This window comes from Triplophysa dalaica, chromosome 16 (genome assembly GCF_015846415.1).
Source record: "Triplophysa dalaica isolate WHDGS20190420 chromosome 16, ASM1584641v1, whole genome shotgun sequence".
NCBI lineage: Eukaryota > Metazoa > Chordata > Actinopteri > Cypriniformes > Nemacheilidae > Triplophysa > Triplophysa dalaica.
Genome location: NC_079557.1, coordinates 1,677,005 through 1,688,481, shown reverse-complemented (window position 1 = coordinate 1,688,481; position 11,477 = coordinate 1,677,005).

Here is an 11,477-nt window from a genome sequence, read left to right as displayed (position 1 = left end):
AATCACGTTATACGTACCTGTCCAGAAGTTCATGGCATCATCTTTGAAAACCTTGACTCCCGGAGTTTTCCCATCGTGGAAAGCAACAACGATTATAATCATAACAGTCAACTCTACAAGATATTCCCATTTTTCACACCCATCTACTTTTGAGACCTCCAGGGATAAAATCACGAACAGAACGAGCGGGAAACCCCGGAAACCCCTGGGAACTGACCGCCAGAGACCGAATTCTGCTTTCACCTCTTTGCTTATTAGACGTTTTTAGCCGTGGCAGTTTTTAAGACGGCCATTATTTTTGTATATCCTTTTAAGTGCCACTTGCAAATTTGCACACATTTAACAAGGGGAAAGTTAGGTTCCAGCAGCAAGGCGAAGGCGAAAGAGCCCATCCAAGAGTCAACCGATGAGGAAGAACCGCTTATCATCAAGGTTATCTGCGCTGCGTCAAGATGGGCTGCATTAAATCTAAGTACATGAACGTTAATTCACAAATATAAATGGAGGCTGATATATTTTACACCCAATCCTAAACTCTTTCTCAGACTAGTTTGTTCACGTTTCCCTCATTTGCGGGTCAAGCACCACCCAGTGGATCCATGATGTGACGCTTGGAAATATATTCAGAGCGTCTTGTTTTATTAATTAACTAAAATATCGATATTTGGCGCAGTGTATCGATTCTCGTATCGCACGGAGAAGGACGATGATTCAACGCCATATCGATATAGTCACACCCCTCCTGACATGAACTGCACGTGGTGAGTGAAAGTCATACGACTGTGTTTTGTTGGCAATCGGCGTATTAGTGCATCATCTAAAAAAACAGGAAGGGAATAACACTATAACAGTGACATGAAGTACTATGGTAAAGAAGACATGATTGATTGGGTTAAATGTCGTGCGATGTCAAAACAACTTTTAAATGATTTCACAAGAACAAACCTGAATGAGTTTTTCTCACCAGAAAGGAACAGAAATCAGGCATTGCGTTAATCTGTCTGACATCCGGGACAGGAGAGTAAAGCTTGTGTCGAACACCAGATAGGCAACTATGTCTGTCTCTCTTCCTCTGACATTCACAAAACAAAAGAAATGCATTCTTCTCCAGACCGAGTCTGAACGTTTGATGTTTTACACCCAGCAGCAGTTTAATAAAGACTCCGAGATGAGCAAGAGAGTGTTTAACAGAAGAACAAGGATACAGAAATGCTAAAAATATTGTTTCAAAAATCTCTTGAACTTCTACACACCAACCAGAACGTTCAACTCAAATCCCAACAAATCTATTATTCTGACAGAATAATACATCACACAGACGTACTGTGGAAATGAACAGGACCTATGGCAGAAAAACAAGATGTTTGTCTCTTTCACACCCACACAAAGTTATACAGCATATCTGACAGCATTATGTTACGCAAGAGGCTCCAGTAATGACAGAAATACATCAAAACTTCATTTACAAAAGAAATGTACAATGCGTTTTATTAATGGCTGTGAGTGTCTTAAACTAATCACAAAGAAAGTCACCGGACAGAAGACGTCAGCGCTTTAAATTCAGGTTTTAAGTTATTTATGCTTCATCTATACATTTTAGCATCTCACTAGTCCCTCCCTAAGTATCGATAAAATAAAATAATAAAACAAAAATTCCCTTAAAATCTGATGATGAAGTAGAAAACATCACAATATTGATCCTCTAATGAAAAAGAAATGATTACGGTTATCTGTAAAATTCCTTTCACAACTGAGAGGTGTCTATTTTAGGTCCGCCCACCATTTCTAGGTCACCTTGTAGCTTTTAATACTTTTTTTGTGCAGTTGATTCTAAAAGCCCTACAGTGTGACAAAAGACTATTTAAAAGTGCAAATATCTCATGAGCTCTCCTGATTTGCTTCTCTTAGCTGGTTTAAGTCGGTCTTTCTCGTCTCCCAGGATCAAAACCCTTCTGAAACTTTCCACTGGTTTAGACTGGTAATGAAAGCATCATTTAACCACTCTTATGTTGTGCTAAAACAATTGAACTTTGTCTTCATTGGCACACAAACAAAAAGAGGATTTTTAAGCACAGCACAGGTCTCTGTCAACATGCATTTTTACAATGACAACATCAAAATCTCTCTTCTCTATCCTCTGCTTTCTCACTTCTAACAAAAGGGGTAAAAGGTCAAAAGTTTCATAAAGAAGAAAGATCTGGTTCAAAACAGTGAATTTCATAAATCACCAAGGGACAAGCTCAAAACGGAAGTGACCTAAAATTCAATTCATCGACTGGACACTAGAGACTGTCTCCAAAAGAGAGCAGAATCTCATTGAGCCCCATATTAAATCGGGCAACTTTACAGTAGAAAATAACATGTTGACAGCCTGGTACAAAAATTTATTTTGGTGTATAAAGCTAATTTTACCATTCATAACAACCGTGAAGAGGGTGATTTTTTTACAGCTCACCAGTTTAATTTATATTAAGCCTTAAAGTTCAGCAAATTAGGTGCCTCTGCTCCAACCACGACGCGCCTCATTGCCTATTTTCGATTATCCGTGACTGACGCGTATCTAAGATGATGCCGCCCGGCTCCGCCCACTTTAAGCATCAAAACTGCTCATCAGAAACCTACGGGTGACATCACAGACACTACATCCATATTTTATACAGTCTATGTAAATCACACATCTGTGAATCAGATCTGACTTAGAGCTGCACGATTCATCGTATTTTAATGGTGAAAGTAAGCACAAAACTCACAATAAGGTCACAATATCATCACAAAGCTTGTGTCGTTTAAGCTGCCACTTTGCAAGAAAAAAAAGCCCCCAAAAATTCACTCCCTTCGTACTATTTAAATACTTCTTTGCAAAACCCACAGACAAAAAGGAAGGGTGACCAATAGTGATGATTTATAAAAAAAAGAAATGACAAAAATAAAGTTGCAAGGCTTCATTCCGAAGGTAACAAAATGGTCATTTTTGCGATGGGGTGTTAAGAAGAAGTTTAATGGCAGCACATTATAACACATTCATTGGCTGTAAACACCTAAAAAACACGCTGAAGTGAAATTAAAAAAAAAGTTCTGAACTGACAAACAATCGTGTTTATTAATCGTGATTAAAAATTGCAGTGAGATAATCTTGATTATCATTCGTACAAGCCCTCTCATCTTTCCTATAGATACAGAGTCCAGACATACAAACAGATGACATTTAGTCAGCAGAAGTGATCTCTCACGGCTGAAATGAGAGCACTGGGTGCAGGCCACATCATTCTGATGCCAGCCGAGCTCAGCTTCTTTCATTCAGTTCATTACATCCAGCGGGAATAACACACAGCTCTATTCCTTAATACACTTTAAGAGCTCGAAAAGAGAACCAAGTGCCACGGAATGGTTTTTGCACACATACTGTAGTATTACCATGACATTCATGGCACCATGTAAATTCAAAATATACCACGGTATGCATGCTTAGTATTTCTGTTTTGAGCATGATCCCATTACAATGTTTTTGTTGTGGAAACGTATGACGATAGCATGTCTGGACACAGTGCATGGTTTTATTAAAGTAGTACCACGTCAATACCATGGTACATATAAGTACTGCACTATGGTACCACCGCAGTGTGTTTATCAGCGGTTTAGTTAATGAAGTTGATGTTTGTCAAACATCTCAATACGCTTCAATGTTCTTGCTGTATGAGGTGATATTTGTGCGAGACAGATATAAAAACAGTCTAGATGTGTATCTCTCTGTCCTTCATTCATTTCCTTTCGTGTTTTCTTTGTAACTTGACCTGATTTTCTCATCTCGGTCTCAGTCAGTGCTCGTCTTGTGCGTTGTGTTTTTATGTAATGAATGAATCACTGCTAATGTCTGCTGTTTCAAAGCCATTTAAACTCATATGGCTGAAGACATTCACATAAAACCACATTTTATCTGCCCACGACCTGTTTATTCATCAGCCCATAAAACATATTTGATTAAAATACCCTTTGTGTATCATGTTCACCTGTTCATTGATCCCCCTCTCTCTCTCTCTCTCTCTCTCTCTCCTCTCTCTCTCTCTCTCTCTCTCTCTCAAGCTGGGGAAAATTGTTGTTGATTTGAGACGGAATGACCGATCAATCAAACAGCAATTGGTTTGTTTTGATTCTGGCCATAATAACTACAAAAGTAACACAATAAAAGACAATAAAAAAACATGATTTTTGAAAAATTATCTAATTTTGGAACCAAACTCATCATATATTCTATTGAATACACAATAGACTGATTTCTATAGTACATAGAAATTAGGGTCTTACAAAAGACGTCAAGCACACATTTCACTCCAAATCAGGGAAAGATAAATGATGTATATATAGATACACGAACATGAAGCCAAGACCTTTAACATTTTTGAAATGATACTGCTTTCTTTGGACTTTGGGTGAAATATGATTCTGAAAGACATTATGAGCTGTTGAGCTCCAGTAATGATAATATTGACAAATTATTGACAAATAAAGGCAACATTCTTTTGCGTGTCTGTTAATGTCAATTAAAATTTTATGCAAGCGCACACACACGTACACACAGATTTATTTAATGGTTGACCGATATGTTTTTTTTTAATGGCTAATATAAACACACAGAGGCTATTGTGCACAGCATGAAGTCTCAGGTGCTTCAATTGTATAAATTAGACAGATCGAGATGCAAGAGATAACACTGCCCTGGACAAACACATTCACATCAACTAACATACAGTTTATTCAATGGCTACATTCACACAACGGCAGAACACCTTAGCAACACCCTGGCAACTACACAACTTACATAACCACCCCCAGAACACCTTAGCAACTACACAATTTACATAACCGCCCTCAGAACACCTTAGCAACACCCTGGCAACTACACTACTTACATAAGCGCTCTCAGAACACCTTAGCAAACACCCTGGCAACTACACAACTTACATAACCACCCTCAGAACACATTAGCAACACCCTGGCAACTGTTCAATGATAACAACCCTCAGAACACCTTAGCAAACACCCTGGAAACTACACAACTTGCATAAACACCCTCAGAACACCTTAGCAACACCCTGGCAACTACACTACTTACATAAGCGCTCTCAGAACACCTTAGCAACAGCCCGGCAACTACACAACTTACATATCCACCCCCAGAACACCTTAGCAACTATACAATGTACATAACCACCCTCAGAACACCTTAGCAACACCCTGGCAACTTACATAACCGCCCTCAGAACACCTTAGCAACACCCTGGCAACTGTTCAATGATAACCACCCTCAGAACACCTTAGCAAACACCCTGGAAACTACACAACTTACATAAGCACCCTCAGAACACCTTAGCAACACCCTGGGAACTATACAATGTATATTACCACCCTCAGACCACCTTAGTAAACACCCTGGCACCTATACAACTTACATAAGCAACCTCAGAACACCTTAGCAACACCCTGGCAACTACAACATTTACATAACCACCCTCAGAACACCTTAGCAACACCCTGGCAACTTACATAACCGCCCTCAGAACACCTTAGCAACACCCTGGCAACTGTTCAATGATAACCACCCTCAGAACACCTTAGCAAACACCCTGGAAACTACACAACTTACATAAGCACCCTCAGAACACCTTAGCAACACCCTGGGAACTATACAATGTATATTACCAACCTCAGAACACCTTAGCAACACCCTGGCAACTACAACATTTACATAACCACCCTCAGAACACCTTAGTAACCATGGAGAAATGACCTGGCGAACAAGCCCAAACTGATTCTCACATTTTGTACAATAAATATAAACATCTAGATACTACTGTTACCTGTCGCTATGGTTACTAAGACTGACTTCAGGTAACTGTCCTGTTCATTACATCTATGTCCTGTCCTACGGTAAAATGTAGACGATCAAATGCTAACGAAAGTTAATATAATCTTTGCACACCTATTTCTTAGTTTCAGTATTTATAAACAAACACACACACACACACACAGTACATTGGTCTGACGAGAGTTAAGGCCATTATCATTTACACACACGCTTATGCGCACGCAGACGCAAACGATATAATGCCAACAGTGAATACCATCACCTTTTATAGATCGGCAGTACATCTTGTATTTACATAACTCCTAGTCCAGGAACTATTCCTTTAAGAGACGGATGAGATTTACAATAAATAAATACCAATGACACACGCAGAAACAATGTTGTGTAATTTTCTCATTCTAAAAATACACACGCATTATCATTTTCTTTCTGTAGTCCTACACCGTGAATTTTACATCAATGACATTCAACAACGAAACATACACTCATTCTTAAACAACCCTTTACGGTTGTGCTTGAAAAAAGTAATTAATGCTTTAAGCTCAATGATGTGAACAACCGTCTAATACAGATTTTTCAATACTGTTTGTGTTGTGTAAACAAAAGATGCATTAATTCTGCAGCACACGAAGATTTAAAAGTGATTTTAATCCGAGACACAAAAAACAACGTTCTTGTAGCAACGCCATAGCAATCACATAGAAACACACTAAAAGCTCCTCGAATCAGTGAGTTTTGGATGGACATTCACATCTTGAGAACACGTGAAACACATCTTGCAGAGTTGAAAACACAAAGAGATGACAGAGACACTCTTACCTGCGCTATAATTCACCTGTTTGTTCTGCAAAGACAAAGTGCCCATAGCCAGACCCATATCTGCCGCCTGACACAAACACACACACTTGTAGAATGGGACAATGTGTGTGTGTGTGTTGTCTGTTATACTGTAGTTTTAGTCTACATCTCTCTATCTGAGACAAAGACACACTCTCTCGCTCTCATCTTATTTGTCTTTTCTTACTCTCCCCTATCAATGCATGTGAATATTACACTTTTACTGTCTGTCCAAATCTCTCTCTCCACCCACCCTGCAGACACCCTTGAAGAGGAAAGCAAGAGATTGAATGCCAGAAAGGAAAACAACCAGAAAATGAGAAAAACCTCACATGTCACTCAAACACAGGAAGAGACAGAGACATAAAGATTGAGGGACATAAAGTTAAGAGATGGATAAAGTTAAGAAAGAAAGGAAAAAAGAAAGAAAGAAAGTAGGGAGGGAGGGAGGGAGGGAGGGAAAGAAAGAAAGAAAGAAAGAAAAAGGAAGGAGGGAAGGAAAGAAAGAAGAAAAAGGAGGGAAGGAAAGAAGGAAGATAGAAGAAAGAAAGAAAGAAAGGAGGGAGGGAGGGAGGGAGGGAGGGAGGGAAAGAAAGAAAGAAAAAAAGAAAGGAGGGAGGGAGGGAGGGAGGGAAAGAAAGAAAAAGCAAGTAGGGAAGGAAAGAAAGAAGAAAGAAGAAAGAAAGAAAGAAAGAAAGAAAGGAGGGAGGGAGGGAGGGAGGGAGGGAAAGAAAGAAAGAAAAAAAGAAAGGAGGGAGGGAGGGAGGGAGGGAGGGAAAGAAAGAAAAAGCAAGTAGGGAAGGAAAGAAGAAAGAAAGAAAGAAAGGAGGGAGGGAAGGAGCGAGGGAGGGAGGGAGGGAGGGAGGGAGGGAAAGAAAGAAAGAAAGAAAGAAAGGAGGGAGGGAGGGAGGGAAAGAAAGAAAGAAAGAAAAAGAAAGGAAGGAAAGAAAGAAAGAAAGAAAGAAAGAAAGGAGGGAGGGAAGGAAGGAAGGAAGGAAGGAAGGAAAGAAAGAAAGAAAGAAAGGAGGGAGGGAGGGAGGGAGGGAGGGAGGGAGGGAAAGAAAGAATGAATGAAAAAGGAAGGAGGGAAGGAAGGAAGGAAGGAAGGAAGGAAAGAATAAAGAAAGAAAGGAGGGAGGGAGGGAGGGAAAGAAAGAAAGAATGAAAAATGAAGGAGGGAAGGAAGGAAAGAATAAAGAAAGAAAGAAAGAAAGAAAGAAAGGAGGGAGGGAGGGAAGGAGTTAGGGAGGGAGGGAGGGAGGGAGGGAGGGCGGGCGGGCGGGAGGGAGGGAGGGAGGGAGGGAGGGAAGGAAAGAAAGAAAGAAAGAAAGAAAAAGGAAGGAAAGAAAGAAAGAAAGAAAAAAAGAGAAAGAAAGAAAGAAAGAAAGAAAGGAGGGAGGGAGGGAGGGAGGGAGGGAGGGAAAGAAAGAAAGAAAGAAAGAAAGAAAGAAAGAAAGAAAGAAGAAGGAGGGAGGGAAAGAAAGAAAGAAAGAAAGAAAGAAAGAAAGAAAGAGGGAGAAGGAGGGAGTGAGGGAGGGAGGGATGGAGGGAGGGAAAGAAAGAAAGAGAGAAAGATTTTTTTATAACAACTTTGTTTGGACTTGCTTTGAAACCAGAAAATATAACTTTGTTTTTTAAGATAAAATATGTTCTTTATATTAAATGCAGCCATAAAACGAATTGTTTCTTAGAATTTTGTGATTGTACATTCTTGAAAAGATGTAATCATTGATTGTTATCATTGTGTACTGAATGCAGATGTGCAAGGAACATTCTCTCTGCTTCCATTGTTTCATACAGTGATGCAAACATGTTACTAAAGTTTATATTAAAGTCACAGTCACATTAAAAATGACAATTCTTGTTTTTTCATGAAATATTGCAGCGACTATAATAAATAGTTTATCAATGTGGGTAATTTTCTTTAATTTAATTCATGTAACCTCATAACCTTCAGTTAAAATCTGAAATGCACTTCTGCCCTGAAATTAATATCCATCTCAAATGACATAAATTAGAAGACTTGCTCTGAGCATCCGTCAACTCCTCCCCTTCAACTGTCGGTCTGTCGGTCAAAATCAATGCAACAGCTCTTTTCACACATCATATCAATTCGCAGTGAAAAACGCAAGCCACGCCCTCTAAATCCTCCTTTGAAATAGTAATGGGGGCATGTGCCCCAACTGAGCTTTAGGTCTAGTGATGCCCATGATCTGTTTCACTATGAACATCATGTGTACTGAAGCCAATCTTTTACTTTATAGCCCATAATTTATATTTATCACACAATGAAATATTTATGTCTTGGAACTGAATGTTTCAGAGGGATACAGTCCGTCCTCGGCGCAGTTGAGCTGTGTGTGTGTGTGTGTGTGTGTATAAGTGTGTAAAAAACACTTTCTCACATTCCCAAAATGTCTACAAAACACATCACAAAATGTATGAACAATACATAAACAGCATTATAGTTCAAGTAAACAATGGGGCAGTTATCATTTCGAAGCAAAGATCTTAGTAGAATAATAGAAAGGAGATATCTCTAATGTCCAAAAACATTAGATAAACGTGGGAAAATCTTGCTAATATGCAGGTTTACACAAACATGCACACGAACACACACAGGGCATCTCATTGTGAAGTGTTTTGATGGCATAGTTTCTCTATCCCTCGAGAGAAAATGCAACCCGTCTGACTGCAACTTTAATTAAACACACGATAACAAATTATCATTTCAATGTCAAACCTGAGCCCTCCTGCTGCCAGACACACAACCATGTACGACAAATCTCACTCACTGAATACAAAAAGCTTCCATTCCCATCAGAGGAACCGCCTTTAATGATGATAAAAATAAATGATGTCGATATTTAAGTGATCTCATCCGTGAAAAGCCATTGAAGGCTGTATGGCTTTCAGCATCTTACTTGAGGGGATTTTACAGGTGCTTTCTACAGGTAAGACAGGACAAAGTCGTTTTCACGATTTCCAGTTGTGATGACTTCCGTCCAGTTGCACTTACTCCTATTCTCATGAAGTGCTTTGAACAGTTAGACATACACAACATCCCTGGAGCCCTTCAAGTTTGCATATAGGTACCGATAATGCCATCGCCACTGCCCTCCACGCTGCACTCACTCATCTGGACAATAAAGACTGGTACCCCAGAATGCTGTTCATAGACTTCAGTTCAGCATTCAACACAATCATCCCTCAACAGCTCACTCACAAATTGGTCCTGCTGGGACTTAACACTTCGTTGTTTGATTTCCTGACCGGGAGACCTCAGGGAGTACGGTTCGGCAGTAACACATCCAGTACCACCGCACCGAACACGGGGGCCCCCCCAAGGATGTGTGCTTAGCCCCCTCCTCTTAACCTTGTGCAATAGTGAAAAAAGTGGCTAAATAAACTAAAGAAATGCGAAAAGCCATGTTCGGTGTTCGGCCTTCGGCCAAGTGTTTCATTTTATTCAGGCTTTGGCCAAGAATTTTCATTTCGGTGCATCTCTGCCGCAAAGCCCTGCAGCATGCAGATGATCCCAGTCACACAACATACAGCTTCTTCAGGCTGCTGCTATCAGGGATAGCTGCTGCTATCTCTCGGTCTCCAGGTCAGGACCAGCAGACTAAAGGAGAGTTTCATCCACCAGGCAGTCAGGAAGCTAAACTCCCTACCTCACCCTGCCCCCTGCTCCCACTAAACTCTGACCACATCCGCAGGTCCTTCCACTCCCAACCACACCGTTATCTATACACATGTCCTATACATGTCTTGTGACTATGTTACATATCATTAAAATATCACGTTTAACATTTAGATAAATCAAAAACAACGTTTAAAGGGAAGCAAAACATCTACATACAATTTTTCTGCTCTGTGTGCCTTGTAAGGAGCTTTGGCGCCCTCTAGTGTTTGTAGGGAACATTACAGAGCTTCACCTTTACATTTTATAAAAACGAGCAGAGTCAGCAACAAACCATTTTCAAGAGGTTTATTTTACTACACGTATATTATATGCATTTCATTATACTATGTAGACTTTATTACATCAGTTTTTCCTTATTTTTGTCAGTATTATGCAAAAAAAGCCACTTCCTCACAGACACTCACAACAGCATCTGTCTACTCACATAAAGTACATTACAAAGTAAGACAACAAACTAAACGTTATTATAAAATTCAAATTTGGAGCAATTTATACAACAATAGAAATGCTTGAATGGCACCGAATTCCAGACTATACTTTTCAGTCTCTACTTCCCAACAATGATTATAGCTCCTTACTTCTTAAGAAATAAACATGTTTAATATGTTTTAATCAGCAGTGTCTAACACTGTATCGTATTAAATATTAAAGAGTATTTCCATTAATCTCATCCACAGATGACAAGCGTACAAAACCACAGAAAACAAAAACAATACACAACATACACATAGCCATGTGTAAATACCAATAAAAACAGCTGTTTTAAAAACATAACAGCATATTTTACAACAGACACGTGAAACACATTTCTAGCACATGAGCTGCACTAACGTTAAACAAAAACAAAACCTCGCTGACAGTGCATTTAAAATCATGAAATAAAACATGAACTTAGAAACTAACTTAAAAGTTCCTTATGTGGGCGGGGCGTGGCGTCACGAAACGTTTCACTGATTGGTCAGACCCAATTGGTCTAAATAACTAAATACTTAATACTAAATAAATTTCTTCTAGCGTATTTTAATTCAGTTTCAAACGTTTCTGTGGTATCTGTAACTTTTAACTGATGCC